The sequence below is a fragment of the Armigeres subalbatus genome, chromosome 1, assembly GCF_024139115.2.
Source record: "Armigeres subalbatus isolate Guangzhou_Male chromosome 1, GZ_Asu_2, whole genome shotgun sequence".
NCBI classification, from domain to species: domain Eukaryota; kingdom Metazoa; phylum Arthropoda; class Insecta; order Diptera; family Culicidae; genus Armigeres; species Armigeres subalbatus.
Genome location: NC_085139.1, coordinates 120730737 through 120757906, shown reverse-complemented (window position 1 = coordinate 120757906; position 27170 = coordinate 120730737). Strand labels below are relative to the sequence as shown.

At 45.3% G+C, this 27170-nt stretch overlaps 1 long non-coding RNA gene across 1 annotated transcript; it reads left to right on the top strand.

Annotated features, from left to right (window-relative positions):
* Positions 1-14064: 14064 nt before the first annotated feature.
* Positions 14065-26697, top strand: LOC134205864 (uncharacterized). The gene is made up of 4 exons (XR_009978219.1): positions 14065-14409; positions 14473-14720; positions 15003-15186; positions 26293-26697. It is a non-coding gene; the product is annotated as an uncharacterized LOC134205864 (long non-coding RNA).
* Positions 26698-27170: the final 473 nt, after the last annotated feature.

Genomic DNA, 27170 nt, shown 5'->3' with positions numbered 1-27170 from the left:
GTCCAGGTCAGATCGGTCCAGGTCGGTCCAGTCAGTCCAGGTCCAGTCAGGTCCAGTCAAGTCAGTCCAGGTCAGTCCAAGTCGGTCCAGGTCGGTCAGGTCAGTCCAGGTCAGTCAGGTCAGTCCAGATCCAGTCAGATCCAGTCAGGTCAGTCAGGTCAGTCAGGTCCGGTCCAGGTCAGTCCAGGTCAGTCCAGGTCAGTCCAGGTCAGTCCAGATCCAGTCCAGGTCAGTCAGATCCAGTCCAGGTCAGTCCAGGTCAGTCCAGGTCGGTCCAGATCCAGTCCAGGTCAGTCCAGGTCGGTCAGGTCGGTCCAGGTCAGTCCAGATCCAGTCAGTCAGGTCGGTCCAGGTCAGTCAGGTCAGTCCAGGTCAGTCCAGATCAGTCAGGTCCAGTCCAGGTCAGTCCAGATCCAGTCCAGATCCAGTCAGGTCAGTCCAGATCCAGTCAGGTCGGTCAGGTCAGTCCAGGTCAGTCAGATCCAGTCCAGTCAGTCAGTCCAGGTCAGTCCAGATCCAGTCCAGATCCAGTCCAGGTCAGTCCAGGTCAGTCCAGGTCAGTCAGATCCAGTCCAGATCCAGTCCAGGTCAGTCCAGGTCCAGTCCAGATCCAGTCAGGTCAGTCCAGGTCAGTCCAGGTCAGTCCAGATCCAGTCAGATCCAGTCAGTCCAGTCCAGGTCAGTCCAGATCAGTCAGTCCAGTCAGGTCAGTCCAGATCCAGTCCAGATCGGTCAGATCCAGTCCAGGTCAGTCAGTCAGTCAGGTCAGTCCAGGTCAGTCCAGATCAGTCAGGTCAGTCCAGGTCAGTCCAGATCCAGTCAGGTCAGTCCAGATCGGTCAGGTCGATCCAGTCCAGGTCAGTCAGTCCAGGTCAGTCCAGGTCAGTCCAGATCCAGTCAGGTCAGTCCAGGTCAGTCAGGTCAGTCAGATCCAGTCCAGATCCAGTCAGGTCAGTCAGTCGGTCAGGTCAGTCCAGGTCAGTCCAGGTCAGTCCAGGTCCAGTCCAGATCCAGTCCAGATCCAGTCCAGGTCAGTCCAGGTCCAGTCAGGTCAGTCCAGATCCAGTCCAGATCGGTCAGGTCAGTCCAGTCCAGGTCAGTCAGGTCGGTCCAGTCAGTCCAGATCGGTCAGGTCAGTCCAGGTCAGTCAGTCAGTCCAGTCAGGTCAGTCCAGATCCAGTCCAGGTCAGAGTCAGTCCAGAGGTCGGTCAGGTCCAGTCCAGGTCAGTCCAGGTCAGTCCAGATCCAGGTCGGTCAGTCCAGTCAGGTCAGTCCAGGTCAGTCAGTCCGGTCCAGTCCAGGTCAGTCCCGAGTCCAGTCCAGATCCAGTCAGGTCGGTCCAGATCCAGTCCAGGTCAGTCCAGATCCAGTCCAGAGTCCAGTCAGTCCAGGTCGGTCAGGTCAGTCCAGATCCCGGTCAGGTCAGGTCAGTCAAGTCAGTCAGATCCAGTCCAGGTCAGTCAGGTCAGTCCAGATCAGTCCAGTCAGATCCAGTCCAGATCCAGTCAGTCCAGGTCCAGTCCAGGTCAGTCAGGTCAGTCAGATCCAGTCCAGGTCAGTCAGGTCAGTCAGATCCAGTCCAGGTCAGTCCAGATCCAGTCAGATCCAGTCAGGTCAGTCCAGGTCAGTCAGGTCAGTCAGTCCAGTCAGATCCAGTCCAGGTCAGTCCAGATCCAGTCCAGGTCAGTCCAGTCAGATCCAGTCAGTCAGGTCCAGTCCAGATCCAGTCCAGGTCCAGTCAGGTCAGTCCAGGTCAGTCCAGGTCGGTCCAGGTCCAGTCCAGGTCCGGTCAGATCCAGTCCAGATCCAGTCCAGGTCGGTCCAGGTCAGTCCAGTCAGTCAGATCCAGTCAGTCAGTCTCAGTCCAGGTCGTCAGATCCAGTCAGGTCAGTCCAGGTCAGTCAGGTCAGTCCAGATCCAGTCAGATCCAGTCAGTCCAGGTCGGTCCAGATCCAGTCAGGTCAGTCAGGTCAGTCCAGGTCAGTCAGGTCGGTCAGATCCAGTCCAGGTCGGTCAGGTCAGTCCAGGTCAGTCGGTCAGTCAAGGTCAGTCAGGTCCAGTCGGTCAAGTCAGTCCAGGTCAGTCAGGTCCAGTCCAGATCCAGTCCAGGTCAGTCCAGATCAGTCCAGGTCAGTCCAGATCCAGTCCAGGTCAGTCAGGTCAGTCCAGGTCAGATCCAGTCAGGTCAGTCAGATCCAGTCGATCCAGTCAGTCAAGTCAGTCCAGATCGGTCAGATCAGTCCGATCCAGTCAGTCGGTCCAGTCCTGGTCAGTCCAGGTCAGTCCAGATCCAGTCAGGTCAGTCCAGATCCAGTCCAGGTCAGTCAGATCCAGTCCAGGTCAGTCCAGGTCGGTCAGGTCGTTGGTCGAGTCCAGGTCAGTCAGTCCAGATCCAGTCCAGGTCAGTCCGATCCAGTCCAGATCAGTCCAGGTCAGTCAGTCCAGGTCAGTCCAGTCAGTCAGGTCCAGTCCAGGTCAGTCGGTCAGATCCAGTCCAGTCAGTCAGTCCAGTCCAGATCCAGTCCAGGTCAGTCCAGGTCAGTCCAGGTCCAGTCCAGGTCAGTCAGGTCGGTCAGGTCAGTCCAGGTCAGTCCAGTCCAGTCCAGTCCAGGTCAGGTCAGTCCAGGTCGGTCAGGTCCAGTCCAGGTCAGTCCAGGTCAGTCCAGGTCAGTCAGATCCAGTCCAGGTCAGTCAGGTCAGTCCAGGTCAGTCCAGGTCAGTCCAGGTCGGTCAGGTCAGTCCAGATCCAGTCCAGATCCAGTCCAGTCCAGGTCAGTCCAGGTCAGTCCCAGGTCAGTCCAGGTCAGTCCAGGTCAGTCCAGTCAGGTCCAGGTCAGTCCAGGTCCAGGTCAGTCCAGGTCAGTCAAGTCAGTCAGTCAGGTCAGTCAGTCAGTCCAAGGTCAGTCCAGATCCAGTCAGATCAGTCAGGTCAGTCCAGGTCAGTCCAGGTCAGTCAGTCCAGAGTCAGGTCCAGTCCAGAGTCGGTCCAGATCCAGTCCAGATCCAGTCAGTCAGATCCAGTCCAGTCCAGATCCAGTCCAGATCCAATCCAGGTCAGTCAAGATCCAGTCCAGTCAGTCCAGGTCAGTCCAGGTCAGTCCAGGTCAGTCAGGTCAGTCCAGGTCCAGTCCAGATCCAGTCCAGGTCAGTCCAGGTCCAGTCCAGATCAGTCAGTCCAGGTCGGTCAGGTCCAGTCCAGTCGGTCCAGGTCAGTCCAGGTCAGTCAGTCCAGATCCAGTCAGGTCAGTCCAGGTCCAGTCCAGGTCGGTCCAGATCCAGTCCAGGTCAGTCAGGTCCAGTCCAGGTCAGTCAGGTCAGTCCAGTCAGGTCAGTCCAGGTCGGTCAGGTCAATCCAGTCCGGTCAGTCAGTCCAGGTCAGTCCAGTCCAGGTCAGTCCAGGTCCAGTCCAGGTCGGTCCAGGTCCGGTCAGGTCAGTCCAGGTCCGGTCAGGTCAGTCCAGGTCAGTCCAGATCCAGTCCAGGTCAGTCCAGTCAGTCAAGTCAGTCCAGATCAGTCAGGTCCAGATCCGGTCAGATCAGTCAGGTCCAGTCAGTCCAGTCAGGTCAGTCCAGATCCAGGTCAGATCCAGTCCAGATCAGTCAGGTCAGTCCAGATCCAGTCCAGGTCAGTCCAGGTCAGTCCAGGTCAGTCCAGGTCAGTCCAGGTCCAGTCAGATCCAGTCAGGTCAGTCCAGTCCAGTCCAAGTCAGTCAGTCAGATCAGTCCAGATCCAGTCCAGGTCAGTCAGATCAGTCCAGGTCAGTCAGGTCAGTCCAGATCCAGTCCAAGTCAGTCCAGGTCCAGTCCAGGTCGGTCAGGTCAGTCAGTCGGTCCAGTCAGTCAGGTCAGTCCAGATCGGTCAGGTCAGTCCAGGTCAGTCCAGGTCCAGTCCAGATCCAGTCAGGTCAGTCCAGGTCAGTCAGTCAGTCCAGTCAGGATCCAGTCCAGGTCGGTCAAGATCGGTCAGGTCAGTCCAGGTCAGTCCAGGTCGGTCCAGGTCGGTCCAAGTCAGTCCAAGTCAGTCAGGTCGGTCAGGTCGGTCAGGTCCAGTCAGTCAGTCCAGGTCAGTCCAGGTCAGTCCAGGTCAGTCCAGGTCAGTCCAGGTCGAGTCAGATCCAGTCAGATCCAGTCCAGGTCAGTCCAGGTCAGTCAGGTCGGTCAGGTCAGTCAGATCAGTCCAGATCCAGTCCAGGTCAGTCGGATCCAGTCGATCCAGTCCAGGTCAGTCCAGTCAGTCCAGATCCGGATCCAGTCAGTCAGTCCAGATCCAGTCCAGATCCAGTCAGGTCAGTCCAGATCCAGTCCAGATCGGTCAGTCAGTCTGGTCAGATCCAGTCCAGGTCAGTCCAGTCCAGTCAGTCAGTCAGTCCAGTCAGTCCAGATCCAGGTCCAAGTCCAGTCCAGTCAGTCAGTCAGGTCAGTCCAGGTCAGTCCAGGTCCAGTCCAGATCAGTCAGGTCAGTCAGATCCAGTCCAGGTCAGTCCAGGTCAGTCAGGTCAGTCCAGGTCAGTCCAGGTCAGTCCAGATCCAGTCCAGGTCAGTCAAGGTCAGTCCAGGTCAGTCCAGGTCAGTCAGATCAGTCAGTCAGTCAGGTCCAGGTCAGTCCAGATCAATCAGGTCCAGTCCAGGATCAGTCCAGGTCAGTCCAGGTCGGTCCAGTCAGTCCAGGTCAGTCCAGATCCAGTCGGTCAGTCAGTCCAGGTCAGTCAGTCCAGTCAGGTCAGTCCAGGTCGGTCAGGTCGGTCCAGGTCCAGTCCAGATCGGTCAGATCCAGTCCAGGTCAGTCCAGGTCCGGTCAGGTCAGTCCAGGTCAGTCCAGGTCAGTCCAGGTCAGTCCAGGTCAGTCAGGTCGGTCCAGATCCAGTCAGGTCAGTCCAGGTCAGTCCTGGTCCAGTCCAGGTCAGTCCAGGTCAGTCACCAGTCCGATCCCAGTCAGTCCAGATCAGTCTGGTCAGTCCAGTCAGTCCAGTCCAGTCGTCAGGTCCAGTCCAGGTCAGTCCAGTCCAGGTCAGTCCAGGTCCAGTCCAGATCCAGTCCAGGTCCAGTCCAGGTCAGTCCAGATCCAGTCCAGGTCGGTCCAGGTCAGTCCAGGTCAGTCCAGGTCAGTCCAGGTCAGTCCAGGTCAGTCCAGATCGGCCCCAGGTCAGTCCAAATCCAGTCAGGTCCAGTCCAGTCAATCCAAATCATCAAATCAGTCAAATCAATCCAAATCAATTCAATCCAGGTCAATCCAATCCAGTCAAATCCAAGTCCAAGTCCAGTCCAAATCAATCAAATCCAGTCAAATCAATCCAAGTCCAATCAGAGTCCAGTCCAGATCAGTCCAGTCAGGTCAGTCCAGGTCAGTCCAGGTCCAGTCAGGTCAGTCCAGGTCAGTCAGGTCAGTCCAGGTCAGTCGGTCAGGTCCAAGTCCAGGTCCAGTCAGTCAGGTGCAGTCCAAGGTCAGTCCAGAGTGCAGTCCAGTCCAGTCCAGTCAGTCCAGTCCAGTCGGTCCAGGTCAGTCCAAGTCAGTCCGATCCAGTCCAGAGTCAGTCGGTCCAGGTCAGTCCAGGTCCAGTCAGTCCAAGTCCGATCAAAGTCAGGTCCAGGTCAGGTTCAGGCGCCATCGGTGGCGAATGACCAACTACAATAAAAAATCAACCGTTAAAAAGGTGAATGATGGACGTTGAGTGAGATGTCTGTTTCTCTGTGGTTTCAAAGTTTATAAGAGCATTACGCGAAAAAAGAACTCTTCCTTAAAGCTCGTTACGAATTTTGACCACCTGGATCCCCTTAGTGAATTCACAGCGCATTGAGCCCCAGTCATTATCACCCGGTTTTGATTTGTTTTATTTTTGTTCTCATTATTTTTGTACTCCCGAAGGGTAACATGAACGAACATGTCGGTTGAATCGACTTTGGATGGCGAGAAAATGAACAGAAAAAAACATCGAAACAAAGCCCCAGCGAAAGCTTCGTCACGGTGCAATTTCATCCGGTGGAATTTTATTTTGGTTCCTTTGTCAAATCCCGCTCAAGGGGGTATTTTCGGTGCTTTCCTTGCTCTTGGAGAAAAAAAAAACCGTGAAGAAAGTAATTAAAGGAATGGGATGGCGGCGTTCTCTCGGGGGCTACTGCGGATGAGATTTCATACTAGGGTGTATGCCTTCGGAGTTAGCTCTACAGAAATTTATATATTTTTCAATCAATTCAGCTGTTTATGTAGTTTTAGTAGCACTAATTAAAGATTGAAGATTCAGATGTGGGTCAACAGTATACACCAACTAGGGTTTAGTGATGAACTTTATTTTAAAATAAAAAAAACACTTAAATAAAGGAAAAAAATACACCAACTAGGCGTTCGTTGATGAGTATTTGCAGTCCATGCCTAGGAAATTAGCATTAGCCATTAGCATTGAGTAATTCGCACAAATTCATAGGTGGTACAAGCCAAGACTATTGTATGAGAGTAGCATCACTTTCATCCGTTACCACAGATATTGATTTGGGACTAATCACTTATCTCTTAGATGGAAGCAATGCACTCTCCAATAGTCGAGATCTGTCCTGGCCACGTCCTTGCGAATGCTGAGGAAGGGGAAGGATGGTTAGTTAGACACCTACTTAAGAAAGATGCAGAGAACTCTACGACCTCTCATAGGTGCCACGGGAGATTTTGGGATTGTGTGGAAGGTTATAACAGTAGGAATCGTTTTGGTAGAACGTGAAACACAGAAAGAACTAAGATAGAAATACAAAGTAGGAAAGGGACGAGCCTGGAATTGAACCCACGACCTCCTGCTTATAAGGCAGAAGCGGTAGCCACTAGACCACCAAGCTCGTCTGCAGTCCATGCCTAGGAAATCGCTAAAAAATGCGCTGCGGTCCTACATGTTCTTGAAGTTCATGACAAGTAAATGTTCACCACCCTACTGAAAATCCTTTCCCAAAAAATAGAAACAACACACAGGTGGCTGATTTTCAATAGGGCTGCACCAGCGCCAAAAAATAAAAGTTAAAACTTCGACGCCGTCGGATTTTCCCAGCCAGAAGTAATTTCATCCTCTGCCCCGTAATCACCGCCAAAAAACACGTCAATGATGGATATGTTGCTTCCACTCGGCGAGCGTGTTTCCCCTCCTTACTTACGGTTTTGTGTAGCTTTTCGAAGAACTGGTCCTCTCTGAAGTGCCGAGCAGAGGAAGAACACTTGTAGGTACCGAGGCAGGAGCCCGTTCATCGCCCACATTCGAGTCGCTCACGGCTTACAATGTCTGCTAGATTGGAAAGTACCTTCAAGTGCCTCTCGAAAATTGCTAGCGAACAGGTTTTTCGTGGGTCGTTCGCTTCCCCGGACAATTTTTTTCACTGAATTCAGCAGAAATTATTTCGTGATTAAAAATTCTCAACGAAACTCATCACCAAATACATGGGGATGGAAATTTCATTTCTCTTCTTGTACGTACCCCAGCTCTTGCATGCAACTAGAACAAAGCCGGTCGCCTTTTGTGTGACAAGGCGAGTCGAGAGGGAGGAGTTTTCCACTTGAGAAAATTGTCGTTCCGTTGATTTTGCATACATGCATCTGGAAAGTTGGGAAGTGATTTTTTTTGTTAAAATGCAGTTAAAAAGGTGAAACCGCAAAAAAAGGTCATTTACCTCAATTCCTGAAGCAAATCATATTATCGAGAAGCATAATTCAAATATGAGTAATATTTCTGCGGTCATATGATGGATTGGGATTGTAAAACATCATGAGTGTAAGAGTTGAAATATTGAGCACTCATCTTCTACTTCTTATTGGCATTACATCCCCCACTCGGACATTGCCACCTCGCAGCTTTGTTCTTCAAGCACTTCCACAGTTATTAACTGCAAGGTTTCTTTAATGATGATGCTTTTATCCCCAGGGAAGTCGATAAAATTTCCAACCCGAAAATTTCCTAGACCGGAACCGGGAATCGAACCCATCCACCTTCAGCATGGTCTTGCTTTGAAGTCGTGCATCTTACCACACGGGTAGGGAAGGCCCCTATTGAGCACTCAACAAACCCACAAAGGGGCTACAGGACAAGGACAATCATAATGGCAGCCCTTTATTTAAACTCCGTCGTGATTATCGTTAATGCTAAATGTTCTATTTAAAAAAAACCAATATTCAAATGATAACTAATGACCTTGTTGTACACATATCCATAAATAAAGCATAAAGGCAGCCACTTGAGAATAGAACATTCGAGCATAACACAAAATTGCGGTCGAAAACCATTGAAAAGAATGAAATCAAATAAAAATCCACTCATCTGCACCGTAATCGTTGGGCATTCAGACGGATACAAAATCTTATAGAAAGGCGATAGAACACACAGGGCTTCGGTCGTAACAACCATAATCCTTTCGAAATCGAACAAAAAACAACCTGTGTAGTTAACCATTCTCCAGCAGGTGAAAGACTTTCCTGGCCCTGTCTCATCACTGCATACTTGCAGTGACTCGACAAGCAGAACCTTCCCGAAATCCCCATGCATTCCATTACCATACATCTTTCTATTTCTGAGAAGCTGCAAAACGCAAACAAAATCTCAAATTCAAGTGGAAGGATTTTTTCCCAAAGGAATTACACAAAACATAGAGAGTGCATACTTTTGAATCCAATTCAACCGGTTGGGTAGTTTTCGGCAGAACAGAATGCAGAGAAAATAACAACTTGAAGGACATCCATTTGGGGTACAACGACGACGATGGCGCACCACCGCCCGCCCGGAAGGAGGAGGAGGAGGATACTCCATCCGAGAGCAAGATGAGTGGAATCCTTTCAAGAAGCAAAACGATGACGTTTATGAGGGGTTGCTGATGTTGATGACGATGATGAAATGTTGAATCCTTTGGCACAGTGATTTCAAATCAATTCTGTGTTGTTTCGAAAACCCAATTCCATTGGGAATGTTGTAATACCAATATTAACGTTTTCTTTGTAAACTGCTTCTATCATAAAGTATGATTCTCACAATTGTTGTTTCATTATCAACTAACAGACCCGACGAACTTCGTTTCGCCTAAAATTGATTTATTATCTGATTAGTTCTCGAGTTATGGAGAAATTTATGTTTCATCTGCATGGGAGCCCCCCTTTCCAAATAAGGAAGGGGTCTCAAACCATCTTAAGAACCTTCCCCGGCACCGAAAACCTCTGCATACAAATTTTCACGCCGATCGGTTCAGTAGTTTCCGAGTCTATATAGGTCAGACAGACAGAAATTCATTTTTATGTATTCAGATTTCTGAACAAAATGGAAGACGAATAAGTGGCTTTCGACGAGGCAGTTCATTAAAACGGACACGTGGCTATTAAAAGCTGGAAACCACTGTTCTAAAGATATCACTCAAGAAAGGCGCCATAGTTTCGTTTCGTGCTCGTCTGAGTCACCTGACAATGTTTATGGAAATGAAATGGAGAAATGGAGCATCTTTGGATGGATGTTTGACAGATTTGATGGAGTCTTCTTTGGTTAAAGTACCACCTTAGGTAAGACTCAGTAATTACGTAACGAAAAATAATGCCATTATTGACACCTTTTCCTTTATGTCATGTTTTTGCATGATGCATCTGAATTTTTTTTTGCATATATGATCAAACTCTACGCATTTTTTTTTTTTTTTGCATAGGGGGAATGACGGTTTTGGCAGGTTTTGTTCTATTATTGGCAGGGGGGTTTTTTATGACTGACTATGCTCAAATTTGGCCTAAGCATTCTTTGCATATCAAAGAATATTGTGGCCAAATTTCATAAAATTTGGTCGACAAAAACCCCCCTGCCAATAATAGAACAAAACCTGCCAAAGCCGTCTTTCCCCCTATATGATCAAACTGGGCTGCAAAATGGTGGGTTGACATCAAGGAAGGAGCGCCCAACAGAGCTCTGGTCCCCACAAGTCCCTATCTCACGCTTCCACGGGTCGTCCGATGACAAAAGACCGCCAGCTAAGGGTTGTGTACTTAGCTGGTAGTGCAGCCTGGGCACTGTTGTCCTTCTGACATCAGCTAGAGTGAGAAGGTACGCCTCGAGCGTCTGTTCACCAGGAGGTGCGACTCAAACAGCGTCTGCATGGTACCCAGCGGCTGATTAACGAAATGCTGTATCGCGTCAGCTATACCTAAGGTGGCAGCCCCATCATCGCGATGTAGGTAACGCGACCCCGGTAAGGTAGCTCACTGAAGCCTCTCATATACCACGAAAAATGGAGATAGAAGAAAAAGAGAACGTTATTTTTGGCAACCGACCCGGCAACGAAATAAGGACTATGATTGGAAACTCGGTACCTGGAATGTCAGGACCCTAAATGAACCTGGACGAGTGAGCCTACTGGCTCGTGAACTGCAGAATGTTGGAGTGAACGTGGCTGCTATTCAAGAAGTCCGATGGCGTAGATCCGGAGAACGTGAATTCCGAGCCGTGGACCCCACGACCAATACTGCATTCAAGTATAACATCTATCACAGCGGCGGTGAAAAAGCAGAGCATGGAGTTGGTTTCGTAGTGATGGGCAAGCAGATGAAGCGAGTGATGCGGTGGAAACCCATTAGCGAACGAATCTGTGTGTTGAGGATACGGGCTAATTCTTTAATTACAGCCTAATCAACACGCACCGACAAACGATAAATCCGACGACGTGAAGGACACGTTTTATGAATTTCTTGATAAAGCCTATGGAGAGTGCCCAAAGCATGACGTGAAAATTGTTATCGGAGACGCTAACGCTCAGGTCGGTAGAGAGGACTTTTTCCGTCCCATAATCGGTAGGGAGAGCCTTCACTCCGCTACCAATGACAACGGCCTACGGATAGTAAATTTTGCTGCTGCCAGAGGGATGGCCATCAGTAGCACCTACTTTGCACGAAAGAACATCCGAAAGCACACCTGGAGACACCCAAATGGGGAAACTTGCAACCAGATAGACCATGTTCTGGTGGATGGGCGCCATTTCTCGGATGTTATCGATGTGCGGACATTCAGAGGTCCGAACATTGACTCTGATCACTACCTCGTTGTCAGTAAAATTCGATCACGGTTGTCAACTGTATCGAACGAAAGATCACAGCGAACGATGCGTTACAATATCCAGCGATTGTCGGCGGAAGGAGTATCGGCTGAGTACCGCCAGAAGCTCGACGAACGGATAAGTGCAATCAACGTTAGCGACAACATCAACGATCTATGGGAGTCGATCCATGGAGCGGTGAGCACAGCAGCACGAGAAGTGGTAGGCACTGCACAGAGGCGACCCAGGACGGGTTGGTTCGATGTGGAGTGCCAGAGAGTGACAGACGAGAAGAACGTTGCCAGAAGCCGGATGTTGGTGTCAGGTACCCGATCGAATAGAGATCGGTACAAGGAAGCAAGAGCAGCCGAAAAACGAACCCACCGCAGGAAGAAAAAAGAGTACGAAGAACAAGTGATTAGTGAGGCGCTGGAAAAAATGGAGCAGAACGATATGCGGAGGTTTTATGAGTCTATCAATGGCGTGCGGAGAAAGACAGCGCCATCGTCATGTGCAGCGTCATGTGCAACGACCAACAAGGGAATTTGCTGACAGATAAAACTGAAGTGGCTGCCAGGTGGAAGCAACACTTCGAGACTTTGTTGAATGTAGGAAGTGACGGTGCATCAGAGAACAGAATAAATATTAGCGACGATGGACAAGCTGTGGAATCACCTACACTAGATGAGGTTAAAAAAGCTGTCAAAGAGCTGAAAAACAATAAGGCTGCGGGGAAGGACCAGCTCCCGGCTGAACTTCTCAAACATGGCAGTGAGCAGCTTTACGAAGTTCTGCACCATATTATGTCGAAAATATGGGAAGACGAGGAAATGCCTGCTAGCTGGTTGGACGGCCTCATTTGCCCTCTCTTTAAGAAAGGGCACAGACTGGAGTGCGCCAATTACCGAGGAATAACCCTCCTTAATTCGGCGTACAAATTATGTCCCGTATTCTGTTCAACAGATTGAGACCGCTTGAAGAGTCCTTCGTCGGCGAATACCAAGCAGGTTTTCGTGAGGGCCGATCAACGACGGATCGAATGTTTACCCTGAGACAAATCCTTGATAAATTCCGGGAGTACAACTTGCAGACACATCATCTGTTTATTGATTTCAAGGCGGCGTACGATTCAGTGAAACGGAATGAATTATGGCAAATTATGCTTGAACATGGTTTTCCGGCGAAACTGATACGGCTGATTCGTATAACGTTGGACGGATCGAAATCAAGTGTAAGGGTTGCGGATGAAATATCGACGTCATTTGTTACCTTAGATGGATTAAAGCAGGGTGATGTTAACTACTTTTCACCGCGAGGTGAAAAGGCGTATTGCAGCTGCAAATAGGGCTTATTACGGACTTCGTAACCAGCTTAAGTCCCGTAATCTGCAAACGAAAACAAAACTCGCGCTGTATACTACTTTGATTCTTCCGGTGGCTTTATACGGCCATGAGACATGGACGTTAAAGGAGGCTGATCGGAGAGCTCTCGGAGTGTTTGAGCGTAAGGTGCTGCGGACAATACTCGGCGGTAAACAGGAGAACGGTATTTGGCGGCGCCGCATGAATCACGAATTGTACCAGGTGTATAAAGGGCTGGATATTATTAAGCTTATACAACACGGCAGACTACGGTGGGCTGGTCACGTTGTTTGTATGCCGGAAGAACGACAAGCGAAGATAATATTTAATAGAGAACCCGGAAGAGGCCGCAGGCTTCGTGGAAGGCCGCGTACACGATGGCTTTTTGCAGTTGAAGAGGACCTGAGGGCGCTCAATGTTCAGGGCGACTGGAAGCGATTGGCCCAGGATCGAGTCCAGTGGAGAAGGATACTCCATTCGGCGTAGGTTCATCGAAGAGCTGTAGCCCATCAAGTATCAAGTATCAAGTATATGATCAAACTTCTCAAACCCCATCGCCTATAAGCGTTTATGGACGGTTCGTTTATAAATTTTATCATTTCTTCAAAAAAATATTGGTGTTGTTAACTACTTCTTAGAAATTTTAGTTGATGGCTCCTCCGAGGGTTGGTTCTTTCATCGTGAGATGCGAAAACAACAGATTTTTTTTTTTTAACCTTCCTACAGTGTTCGGGTCAATATGACCCGAATCGCACTTTCAAATTGCAATAACTTTTTAACGCAACAATGTGGAGGTTTAAAACTTCTTGACTTTTCCAATTTGTGGAAAACTATGTTCGTAAACGTTGGCCTACTTTGTATGACGTTCCTTAAGGGCTAAACAAACTCATACCCACGGTGTTCGCGGGTTATATCGACCCGGATTTAACTTTAAAATATCTCCGGCATTTCTCAGCGAAATTTACATGTTTATATATGCTCGAAATTGCCAGTTTGGTTCGCAGTTTTTTTTCACAATCGGAAAATGATAAAACCAATTGGTCAAAAGCGTAATTGTGTTCACTTATTGATACTTTGGAAACATTGACTGATGTTGAAGAAGGGATCAAACCCATAATCGCCTTATTCCGGGCAAACGTCTATTTCTAAAGAAGGAAAAACATCCACCGATGACTTATTCCGGACAAACTCATATTTTAAAAGAAGGGATCACACCCACCATTACCTTATTCCGGGCAAATGCCTACTTTTAAAAAAAGCAATCAAATCCACCATCCAGAAGGAAGCTCATTAATCATTGCTTTTTACTGGGCAAACTATGATTCCGATGAAGGGTAACAATTATCATTGATTATTTTATACCCAGCAAATGCATGCATTCTTTAAAAGTTTTTTCTGATGCAGTTTATAATTATCCCAAAAGCCCTTTCACGTCGAATGACCTTAGGCCAAATAGTGTTATGCTAATGGCCTGCTTCATTCAGGGATATGTCATTTTAAGGGAAACGTCATGTTCTGGGATATGTGTATTGCACAGCAAAAATTATTGTAAAACTCATCGACGTAATTGGCACGATGTAGTAAAAAAGCTAATGTAACTGCAAAAAATAGATACAAAATTACATCTATTTTATGTGTGTTTACATCGCGTAGAAATTACACAGGAAGAAAAGATCCATTATGACATCACATTACCTTACTGTAATATAAACATAAAAAAAATGGTATTATTACATAGAAACATGTGCAACCAATTGATTCAAAATAGCACGTGTATTATTACACACATTTTATGCAATATTGCGTTGAATGATAATGCAATATTAAATCTGGCTGCACTTCTCAATCTTTGCTGCAGCGGCTGCAGCAGTATCCGACAGACTGTGGAGGTGCCATTTTGAAACCCTCTGCATTGAATTCGGAAAAATATTTTCTTGCTTTGTTGCTGATCGAGCCTTGCTCGCGCATTAATTGCGATTAAAACCGAGATTAAAACATGGAATGTGAGGTCCTGTGAAACCGCATAAAAGGTAAGTTAATTTCTCTTGGATTAGTGCATGATTAATTTGTTCTATTTCTATTCCTTTCCTCAGGATTGTGCATTTTCATGTGACGGACCGGCATAGGAAAAAGAACTTGCTCAAGCTACAGTCGAATCAACTGGTTCGCGGTAGGATATAAGGAAGGTTACCGGAGAATCCCAGTCTGTTCCGATATGCCGTGGTTTTTTTAGTCGTGGAATAGTCGTGAGGAGAGAGCGATTATCGGTGGAAGTGTCCGGCCTCGACGGTGCGTGCCCATTGATAGACCTTCACCCATTCATCGTTTATGTGGCCAGGAAGTATGTAAAGACAAGTTTCCTTAATCAAAATCCAAAATAATTATATGAAACAAACAGGCTTTATCAAGTGTTGTTCTATTATAGAAAAGGGTCTTTTTGTATAGTTTATTATGACCCTATTCATTCATTATACATTTGAGCAGACTTGTGACCAAATCCTTTTCAGAAATTTCTTGCCAATAATAGAGCAGCTTCTGCTATTTGTATTCATACATGGTTGCTAGTTGTAAGATTTATTTATGGTCATTTCCGGATATTTACTGTTTTTTTCCTCTGTTTCAGGCTACACCGTTTGTTCAGCAGTCCTGTCAACTGTCGGAAGTTCTTAGCGATTCCAAGTGGCGATATGCGATATGTGAGTAATGGCTACCAGATTACTGCAACTGTTGCCGATGGTATGATGCTTCGGGAATGTTTTATGTCTGGGAGATATCGAAGGTTCTGCATCGAGAAGCAATTAATTACGGTAAGAACTCAAACCTTGATTTGATTAGTATGAATCAATGAATTCGCAAGAAGATTGGGTGTTTGGGAGAATATATTGCTCAACAGAATAGTTTTTTGACGTAGGATTACGTCCTTTTTTTAATTGTTTGCGTAGGATTGTCGCGCATCACTTCTTATCTCCATTCACAACGTTTATAGCTTGAGTGCATTCAAACCAAAGCATGATTTTGTACCGATACCAACAAAGTACTTTTAATCTAGTTTATTGGGTTGCAATATATAAATGTTGGAGACAATGGTCCTTTTATCTACATCTAGACTAACTGTTAGGAGAATTGAAAATGGTCATTGTCAACCACAATGAAAGACGGAAAAATGATTGTTTAGGCATAGAGTTAAGTTCATAACTATAGAGTGGGCGCATAGGGAACGTGACTTGGTATTTCTAGTAAGACCACGTGAAATCATTTCACCTGATCTTACATCACACAAAATCATTGACATGAACAAAAGATATTTTAGTCCGGAACATCTTTTGCTGGCGAGGATAGGGGAGCTAAATGTCAAAGAAGGAAAATCCATACGATTTGACAGCTTGATACCCAACATGTTCCGGACAGCAGAACAAAGGGAACCGAAGCGACAATCTTTATCTAGTAACTAAAATATCTTTTACATGAACTGATATATAACAAGAGACTGATATTAGAAAACTTACGAAGCCATACCAGAAATAAATACTGTCAGTGTGGTATCAAATAAAAATTCGGAAGTAGGGACTTCCGCACCGAACCTGCTTCCGAAGTTTTTTTCCGCCAAACTAAATAATACGTTGTTAAGCGCATCTTTTTGAAAATCCATCGCACTACTTTCAAAGTTAGGTGCCATGCCTGCATCTCGAAAATTCCATATTCGGTAGAAATGTTACTTTCTAGCGGGATAGACAATACATGACCCATCGACTGACGGGACGGCAAGTTTGTACACCAGGCCATCATGCCATACATGGACAAACGGTTTCTCGACATCGTAAGTCCATGGCGGATATTTTGGAGACAAACTGGTTCCGTCTTAGGACGATGGTAACTCGGATAAGTTGGCGGGTGGTTGATTGACCGCGTCGGAAACTAAACTGTTTCTCGGGAAAAATGTTGTGGTGTTCGGCAGACTCGAGTAACCGGCTACGAGTCGCCTTTCCAAACAGCTTGGATAACCCTGAGAGAAGGCTGATGGTGCGATCACTTTTCAGAGAGGAAGGATCCTTCCCAGCCTTCCAGATGGGAAAGACTCCTAGTGAAGTGAAGTAGCTGAGACGGAGACACTGATTAAAAATCAGCGAGGAGAACAACGAAACACTCATATGTTTGATTTCGAGATTCAGGATGCTGTCGAAGCCTTCATGGGAGCTCTCATATTTTCAATGATTTGATTATTATTTATTACTAGAAGAACCTGCCCGATCTCGCTCGGATTTTTTTTTCGGTCAAACTGTCAATTGTTTAGTTAAATGCAGCGTCGCACTTTTAGATCAATTACAATTTCCAGAACTCATGAAAACGTAGCATTTTAGCTATTTTATAAATTCCCTCGTCAAATTGGCCAACGCTTAGGGTTTTTTCTAAAATTACGTAACGCTAAATTTGGTAATTTTGCCCACCCTCTCCCTCGTATCACTTTTTGTATGGAAGGTTTAATTTTTTTTGTATGGATCGTAACGCTCGGCTTGATCCCCTCCCTTCCTATTCAGCGTTACGTAAGGACCCTTAGTATATATATATATATATATATATATATATATATATATATATATATAAATATAAACACAGCAGAGAAAATCTTGCAAATCGGTCCATTCCATGGTCCATGGAGTTATATTGCCTCAAAGAAAATGCAAGCTCATTTTTGTATATAGAGAAGATTATTCAGACTAAGGCCAAAGTGGCCAGTGCAGTACATAAGATAAGAGGCTCCATTCGGCTCGGTCCATGGCTACACGTCGCCAACCACGCAGTCTACGGAGGGTTCGTAAGTCTTCTTCCACCTGATCGATCCACCTTGCTCGCTGCGCACCTCGCCTTCTTGTGCCCGTCGGATCGTTGTCGAGAACCATTTTCACCGGGTTACTGTCCGACATTCTGGCTACGTGCCCGGCCCACCGCAGTCGTCCGAATTTCGTGGTGTGAACGATGGATCATGCAACTCGTAATTCATTCGCCTCCTCCACGTACCGTCCGTCAGCTGCACCGAACAATAGATGGTACGAAGCACTTTCCTTTCGAAAACTCCAAGTGTGCGTTGGTTCTCCACGAGCATCGTCCAGGTCTCGTATCCGTAGAGGACTACCGGTCTAATGAGCGTTTTGTAGATTGTCAGTTTGGTATGACGCCGAACTCTATTCGATCGGAGCGTCTTGCGGAGTCCAAAGTACATACGATTTCCAGCCACTGCGCGTCTCCGAATTTCTCTGCTGGTATCATTTTCGGCAGTCACCAGTGAGCTCAAGTACACCAATTGTTCTACCACCTCGATTTTGTCACCACCGATGCAAACCCGCGGTGGGTGGCTCACATTGTCTTCTCTTGAACCTCTTCCTATCATGTACTTCGTCTTCGACGTGTTGATGACTAGTCCGATCAGCTTAGCTTTCCTCTTCAGTCTGATGTAGGCTTCCTCCATCTTCTCAAAGTTGCGTGCCATAATATCTATGTCGTCGGCGAAGCCAAATAGCTGGACGGACTTATTGAAAATTGTACCACTCGTGTTAATCCCTGCTCTTCGTATTACCCCCAAGTAACACCAAGCGTTACAATATTGCACATATATCAATCACAAATCGGCATGCTTAATGCTCATAGCATTAGATAAGTTTTAATGATGTGAAGTTGAATTTATCATCAACTGTCAGAAAACGATGCTCTAAATTAGCATAACGAATGCAGCGATGCATTACTGATGCTTTATTTCAACATGTCAAAGTAATGAACCATTAATTCGGTCTTAAAATTGCCCTTTTCCACTTTAAGTAAACTTTTAGGACTGTGTTTTTATAAGCATACGCAACAATAGATCTAATAATTGGTCGCAGTGGCACACCCGAACAGGAAAAAAAAGCATATATATATAGCTTCATGGTTACTTGGCCCCTTCTAAAGCAATGTTGAATAGCAGACACGAAAGATGCCGTAACCCTCTGCGCGTTTCGAAGGGACTCGATAATGCCCCTGAAACTCGAACTACCTACGCACATCACCCGATCCATCGTCGCTTTGATCAACCTTGTCAGTTTATCCGGAAATCCGTGTTCGTGCATTAGCTGCCATAGCTGGTCCCGATCGATTGTATCATATGCGGCTTTGAAGTCGATGAATAGATGATGCGTGGGCACGTTGTATTGGCGGCATTTCTGCAGTACTTGGCTAATGGCGAACACCTGCGTGATCCGTGGTGGAGCGTTCGCCCATAAAACCCACGTGGTACTGCCCCACGAACTCTCTTGCCATTGGTGCTAGTCGACGCCATAAAATCTGGGAGAATACCTTATAGGCAGCGTTCAGCAATGTGATTGCGCGGTAGTTGCTACAATCTAGTTTATCGCCCTTTTTGTAGATGGGACACACAACAACTTCCATCCACTCCTGTGGCAGAACCTTATCCTCCCAAACCTTGGTAATTACCCAGTGCAGCGCTCAAGCCAGTGCCTCACCACCGTGTTTAATTAGCTCTCCTGGTAGTTGGTCAGCCCCAGGTGCTTTGTTGTTCTTCAGCCGGCCAATCTCCTCCTGGATTTCCTAAAGATTCGTAGCTGGTTAAATTATGTCCTGCTCGCGTTCTCCCAGGTTCATTACCATACCGCCATCTTCGTCTGCCACATCGCCATTCAGGTGTTCTTCGTAGTGCTGCCGCCACATTTGGATCATCTCACGCTCGTTCGTAAGAAGGTTTCAGTTTATGTCCTTACACATGTCAGGCTGTGGCACGTGGCCCTTACGTGAACGGTTCAACTTCTTATAGAACTTTTGTGTGTTATTAGCGCGGTACAGTTTCTCAGTCACTTCACAGTCTCGATCTTCCGGCTGGCGCTTTTTCCTCCGAAAAATCGAGTTTTGTCTGTTCCGCGCCCGTTTCTTTTACACTAACTGCTCACATTTGCCGTCATACCAGTCGTTCCTCTGATCCGGGGGCAACGTGCTAAGTGCAGCAGTCGTGGAAAAACCTTCACACTAGAAGTTCACCATACCATATTTTAAAATTTAGCCTCTGGAGTGAGTTATTGACATGATCGAACCCAAATTACTAAATGATCGATAACATACTTGCCCAGAACGATTCCCTCATGAATCCCAGAAAGATTTCTTTACGAATATCAGAAGGATTTGTTCAGGAATCCTAGAGGACTTTCCTTCAGAAACTCCAGAAGAACTCCCTCAGGAATTTTTGTGCCTAACACGCCCAGAAGGATTCGTTCAAGAATTCAAGAAGAATTCCCTCAGGAATCCCAGAAGGATTTTCTCAGGAATCCCATAAGAATATTCTCAGGTCCCGAAGGATTCGCTCGAGAATTCCAAATAAATTCAATAGGAAACCCAAATTCCATCAGTAATCCCAGAAGCATTTCTTCAGGAGTCTTAGAAGGACTCCCTCAGGAATCCCAGACACTTTCCTTCAGGAAAACCAGAAACATTTCCTCAGGAATCCCAGAAGGATTCCCTCAGGAATCCCGGAAGAATTCCCTCATGAGTCCTAGAAGACTTTCCTATGAAATCGCAGAAGGTTTCCTTTAGAAACTAAGAAGGACTCCCACAGCAATTCTAGAAGGATTCGCCCAGGAATTCTTCCGTAATCCCCGAAGGATTTTATCAGTACTCTCAAGAATTCCAATTCTCAAGAAAATTTAAGAATCTCACAAAGATTACCCAGGAAACCATTAAGCACTGCAATAAACCTTATTTATACCATATAACCAAGCATATAACAGCTTTTCAGTGCTTGTAAGTTCTATATATGTTTTTCAAGTGCTTATTGGCAGTATAAACCTCAAGCAGAAAAAGAAGCCGTATATCGGTATATAACGCTTGGATGTAAAGCTGATCAGCTCTGTGGATACAAGCCGAATAAGCAAACCTTCATTGTCAATTTAGAGCTATCAGTTATGGCATTTGCGTGAAATCATAAACAATAACGCTCATAATTTTGTAAGCTATCTCTTTCACTCGTATTTGAAACAGATATTTTTGAAACCTGCAGTAATAATATTATGGATAATGTTGAACATTGTATATAAAATGCATGATTCATGCCTCATGAGCTGTGAATTTATTCTATATATAACGATATTAACCGTCACTTGAAAGACTCGCTGAAAGGTACATTTGAAAGGCTTTCTAAAAGTGTCGTGTGGATAATTATGACTAATAATAAATGATTCATATACGGTTTATATTATTTGTAAATTTCCCTCGCCATTGACATGGAAGAAGACAGAATCTTTCTGTTCATTAACCCCTTCCAGCAATACATTTACTCCGATCGGAGATGGCAAACTCAGCGACCAACTAAAAGCAAATCCATCGTAATGAACACAGTTCAAGACCATAGTTTAATAAAATCAACAAAAAATCATCGAGCACCCAACTGGATAAAAAGGATAGAACGCTTCAGAATGTAAATAAATATTTTTCGTTTCATTTTTTTTCTCGATTTCAACTCAACAACATTTTCGCATAGGCGTTTAAAAAATAGTAGGGGCATGCACTATATCAGCCGAATAATTCGCCAAAAGCGGCTTTTGAGCAGCACTCAAGTGCAGTTTAGATCTTATCAGCACTGTTACCATACCGTTCATGCGACTATAGAATCGAATTAATGCCATTTTTAACTGCTTAGTGGTTACTTGGATCTCAGTTATTCCAGAAAAAAAATACTCAGAAATCCTAGAAAGATTTGCACATAAATCCCAAAAGGATTCCATCAGTAATTCAAGAAGGATTCCCTCAGTTATTCCAGAAATAAAACTCCTCATGAATTCTAGAAGGATTTACTCATTAATCCTGGGATCTGGAATTCTTCCGAAATCCCAGAAGGGTTACTGATTCCGAAGCATTGCCTCAGGAATCTTAGAAAAGAATTCTTTCAGGAATTCTTCTGTAGAAAAAGGATTCCATCGGTGCTTCCAGAAGGATTCGCTCAGAAATCCCAAAAGGATTCCGTCAGGGATTCCAGAATGATTCCCTCAATTACTCCTGAAAAAAATCCCTCGGGAATCCTAGAAGGATTCCGGCAGGAATCCCAGAAAGATTCCCTCATGAATTCCAAAAGCATTACCCTCAGAACCCCAGAAGACTTTCCTCAAGGAATACCAAAACGATTCTCTCATGAAGTTCCTCCGGAAGTTCTTCCAGGAATTCCTCCGGAGAACTTCAGGACTTCTTGCAGAAGTTTCTCTAGGGATTCCTGTGAAGAATTTCAGGAATTTGTCCGGAAGTTCCTGAAGAAATTTGTTCGGATATCACTTAAAGAAGTTCTTCAGAAGTTCCTCCAGAAATTCCTCCGGAGGTTCCTCCATGAATTCCTCCGGTCGCTCCTTAATAAATTTATATACGAAGAATATACGAGGGAATTCTTGGAGGAACTTCTGAAGGAATTCCTGGAGAACTTTCGGAGAAATTCCTGAAGGAACTTACGGGGGAATTCCTGGAGGATCTTTCGGAGGAATTTCTGGAAGAAATCCTGAAGGAACATCCGGAGGAATTCTTAGAGGATCTTCTGGAGAATTTTTTACAGGACCTTCTTGTGGAATGGCTAGAGAAACTTCCGGAGTAATTCCTGAAGGAACTTCCGGAGTAATTCCTGGAGGAACTTCCGGAAGAGTTCCTAGAGGAACTTCCGGAGGAATTTCTAGAAGAACATCTGGAGGAACATCTGGAGAAGAATTCTGGAAGGAATTCCTAGAGGAACTTTCGGAGGAATTTCTGGAGGACCTTACAGAGGAATTCCTCGAGGATCTTCTAGAAGAATTTTTGCAAGAAATTTTGAAGGAATTCCTTAAGAACTTTCGGAGGAATCTCTAGAGGAACTTTTAGAGAATCTCATGGAAGAACCTCCGAAGGAACTCCTTGAAGAACTTCCGGAGGAATTTTAGAAGGAACTCCATGAGGAACTTCCGGAGGAGCTTCTGGGGGAACTTTTTGAGGGATTCCTGGAGGAGCTTTTGGATGAATTTCTGGAGGAACTTCCCGAGGAATTCCTGGAGGAACTGCCAGAGTAATTCCTGGAGGAACTGCCAGAGGAATTTTTGAAGGAACTTCTTGCGGACTTCCTGGAAAAATTTCTAGAGGAATTCTTAGAGGAACATCCGGAGGAATTCCTAAAGAACTTTCGGAGGAATTCCTGGAGAAACTTTAGGGGAATTTGTGGAGGATCTTTCGGAGGAATTTCTGAAGGAACTCTTAAACGCATTTTGGATGAACTTTCGGAAGAAATCCTAGAGGAACATCCGGAGGAATTCCTGAAGAAACTTCCGGAGAAATTCCTAGCGAAACTTTCGGAGGCTAGAAATCCCTTCGGAAGTTTCGCTAGGAATTTCTCCGGAAATTTCTTCAGGAATTCCTCCTTGAGGAGGAATTTTTAGAGGAACTTCCGAAGAAATCCCTAGACAAATTTCCGAAGAAATTCCAGAAGGAACTTTCAGAGGAATTCCTGGAGGAACTTTCGGGGAAATTTCTGGAGGATCTTTCGGAGGAATTTCTGAAGGAACTTTCAAAATAATCTTTAAGGAAATTTCGGAAGAAATCCTAGACGAACTTCCGAAGGAACTTCCAGAAGAAATCCTGGAGGAACATTCGGAGGAATTCTTAGAGGACCTTCCGGAGAATTTCCTAGAGTACCTTCCGGAGGAATTCCTAGAAGAACTTTCGGAGGAATTCCTAGAGGAACTTTCGGAAAAATTCCTAGAGGCACTTCCGGAGGAGTTCCTAGAGGAACTTTCGGAGGATTTCCTAGATGAACTTCCGGAATTCGTAAAGGAACTTTCGGAGGAATTCCGAGAAGAATTTCCGGAGGAATTCCTAGATGAACTTCCAGATGAATTCCTAGACGAACTTCCGGAGGACTTCCTAGAGGAACTTCCGGAGGATTTCCTGGAGGAACTTCCGGAGGAACTTCTGGAAGAATTCCTGGAGAAGCTTCGGGTAAAATTCTTGGAGTAACTTCCGGAGGAATTCCTAGAGGAACTTCTGGAGGAACTTCCAGAGGAATTCCTGAAGGAACTACTTAAGGAATCCCTGGATAAATTCCTGGAGGAACTATCGGAGGAATTCTTGGAAGAACTTCTGCAGGAATTTCTAGAGGAACTTTTAGAGAAACTCCTAGAATAACCTCCGAAGGAACTCCTGGAAGAACTTCTGGAGGAATTCCTAGAACAACTTCCGAAGGAATTCCTGGAGGAACTTCCGGAGGAATTCCTAGAGAAACTTCCCGAAGAATTCCTGGAGGAACTACCGGAAGAGTTCCTAGAGGAACTTCCGGAGGAATTCCTAGAAGAACATCTGGAGAAGAATTCCGGAAGGAATTCTTAGAGGAACTTTCGGAGGAATTTCTGGAGGACCTCCCAGAGGAATTCCTCGAGGATCTTCCAGAAGAATTTTTGCAAGAAATTTTGAAGGAATTCCTTAAGAACTTTCGGAGGAATCTCTAGAGGAACTTTTAGAGGATCTCATGGAAGAACCTCCGAAGGAACTCCTTGAAGAACTTCCGGAGGAATTTTCGAAGGAACTCCAGGAGGAACTTCCGGAGGAGCTCCTGGGGGAACTTTTTGATGGATTCCTGGAGGAGCTTTTGGATGAATTTCTGGAGGAACTTCCGGAGGAATTCCTGGAGGAACTGCCAGAGTAATTCCTGGAGGAACTGCCAGAGGAATTCCTGGAAAATCTTCCAGAAGAATTTTTGAAGGAACTTCTTGCGGACTTCCTGGAAAAATTTCTAGAGGAATTCTTAGAGGAACACCCGGAGGAATTCCTAAAGAACTTTCGGAGGAATTCCTGGAGAAACTTTAGGGGAATTTGTGGAGGATCTTTCGGAGGAATTTCTGAAGGAACTCCTAAAGGAATTTTGGAGGAACTTCCGGAAGAAATCCTAGAGGAACATCCGGAGGAATTCCTGAAGAAACTTCCGGAGAAATTCCTAGCGAAACTGTAAAAGAGGAATTTCTGAAGGAACTACTTAATGAATCCTTTGATAAATTCCTGGAGGAACTATCGGAGGAATTCTTGGAAGAACTTCTGCAGGAATTTCTAGAGGAACTTTTAGAGAAACTCCTAGAATAACCTCCGAAGGAACTCCTGGAAGAACTTCTGGAGGAATTCCTAGAACAACTTCCGAAGGAATTCCTGGAGGAACTTCCGGAGGAATTCCTAGAGAAACTTCCCGAAGAATTCCTGGAGGTACTTCCCGAGGAATTCCTGGAGGAACTTTCCGAAGAATTTCTGGAGGAACTTCCCGAGGAATTCCTGGAGAAAATTTCGGAGGAATTCCTGGAACAACTTCCGGAGGTATTCATGGAGCAACTTCCGAAGGAATTTCTGGAGAACTTTCGGAGGAATTCCTAGAGAAACTTTCGGGGGAATTTCTGTAGGAACTTCCGAAGGAATCTTGGAGGAACTTCCGGAAGAAATTCTAGAGGAACATCCGAAGGAAATCCTAGAGAAACTTTCGTAGACATTACTAGATAAACTTTTGAAGAAATTCCTAGCGAAAATTTTGAAGGAATTCCTAGAAAAACTTCCCGAGAAATTCCTGGAGCAATTTCCGGATGAATTCTTGGAGCAACTTCCGAAGGAATTTCTGGAGCAATTTCCGGAGGAATTCCTGGAGGAACTTCCGGAGGATTTCATGCAGCAACTTCCGGACGAATTTCTGTAGCAATTTCCGGTGGAATTCCTGGAGGAACTTCCGGAGGAATTTCTGGAGGAACTTCCAGGGGGAATTCCTGAAGAAACTTCCGGAGGAATTCCTAGAGGAACTTCCGGAGGAATTCCTAGAGGAACTTCCGAAGGAATTCTTGGAGTAACTTCCGGAGGAATTCCTAGAGGAACTTCCAGAGGAATTCCTGAAGGAACTATTTAAGGAATCCCAGGATAACTTCCTGGAAGAACTTTCGGAGGAAGTCTTGGAAGAACTTCTGCAGGAATTTCTAGAGAAACTTTTAGAGAAACTCCTAGAAAAACCTCTGAAAAACCTCTCCTGGAAGAACTTCTGGAGTAATTTCCGGATGAACTCCAGGAGGAATTCCTGGAGGAACTTTGAACTTTGTAGGAATTTTCGGAAAAAGCTCTGAAGGAACTTCCGGAGGGATTCCTGGAGGAACTTTTGGAGGAATTCCTGGAGTAACTTCCGGAGGAATTCCTGGAGAAACTTCCGGAGGGATTCCTAAAGAAACATCCGGAGGCATTCCTGGAGGATCTTTGGTTTATAATCCCTGGAGCCTTCCATCTGGAAATCCATGAGGATTCTATTTTAAATCTAGGAAGGATACCATCCGGAATTCTAGTATGATTCCATTTAGAATCCCAGGAACCTTACATTTAAAATCCTAGAAAAATTTAAAGCTCCAGCAGGATTTCATTTGGAATCTCAAAAGCCTTCCATTTGAAATCTGAGGTGAAAGAATCCAGGATTCTACATAGAATCCCAGAAACCATCTTTCATATCACATAATAATCCGACTTTCATTTGAAATTTGAAAAGGATTTTATTTGGAATCTCAGGAGGATTCGATTTAGGATTCTAAGAAGATTCTATTTGGAATTCAAGATGGATTCCCTTTAATGTCTCAGGAGCCATTTGAAATCCCGAAAAGAATCCCCAGGGGCCTTCAATTTAAAATCGCAGGATTAGATTTAGAATTTAAGGAAAACTCCATTTTAAATCCCAGAATGATTCCATCAAGCATTCTAGAAGGTTTCCTGTTAGATACGGCGGAACCTTCCAATTTGGAATCCCATGATGTTTAGATTTGGAATCTCAGGAGTTTTTTTTTCGTTATTTGCATCTGGAATTTCTGCCAAAACCAGATAAAAACAACGTGAACGCCGTTACTGATTCCTGCTACATTGTTCATCCATTTTTTCAGCGGTTTCGAAGTTCCCCGAATGCTGAAACCTTCCGGAACGCTCTGTTTAACATCACTCCAGCGAAGGTAATCCGGAAGCGAGCCCTGCAAGGAAATTGCCCAATATCGACTCGCCAAATCTGCGGAAAGTTCTGCCGTGAGCCAAGGATGACTCAGCACCTGCCGTCGATGACTAAAACGTGGAGAAACTTATCAACACCAGCTTGTGGGACTCGGCTGATTTAGAACTGAAGAAGTTGACCGGTTCAAGGTGTATCGCAATTGCATGAGTCCCGCCTTCATGACAGATCAGCATAGTGAGCAAAAAATTGATTATATTTATTCTGCCGACATGATGTATTAAATAAACAAATCATCTAAAAAACTAGGCTAAAAACTTATTGAAGCAAGAAAACAAGAAACAACTCAATGAAACAAATGTCATGTAGATCGCACTATTTTACGTAGCTTTATTTCACATCGCTTCCATTACGTCGAAAAAATTTTACATCGGGAAATAATCACATCGCTTCTGTTTATTACACAGCATGCTGTCGAGTACATCGCGCAGTGTAATATTCACCAAGCGATGGAACCGACGGGTTGCATCGATTTCGATGTAATATTCAACAACTTTTTTTGCTGTGTGGGAAGTATCATTTTTGGGAAATATCATTCTCGTTAAAGTCATTTGTACACAGAGAAAAAAAAAGTTGGAATTCCAACATTTTCTAATTTCATTTCAAAAGGAAGGAAAAATTGGTGTTTTTGAGTGCTAAACCTTTTTATTCAAATATTAAATTGATTCAAATGAAAGTTTTTTCTTAAATTAAAGTTGTCGTTTTTACAGTGAGAACTCTCAGAATAAAAATTGTAAAATTATTAAACGGAATTCAAAA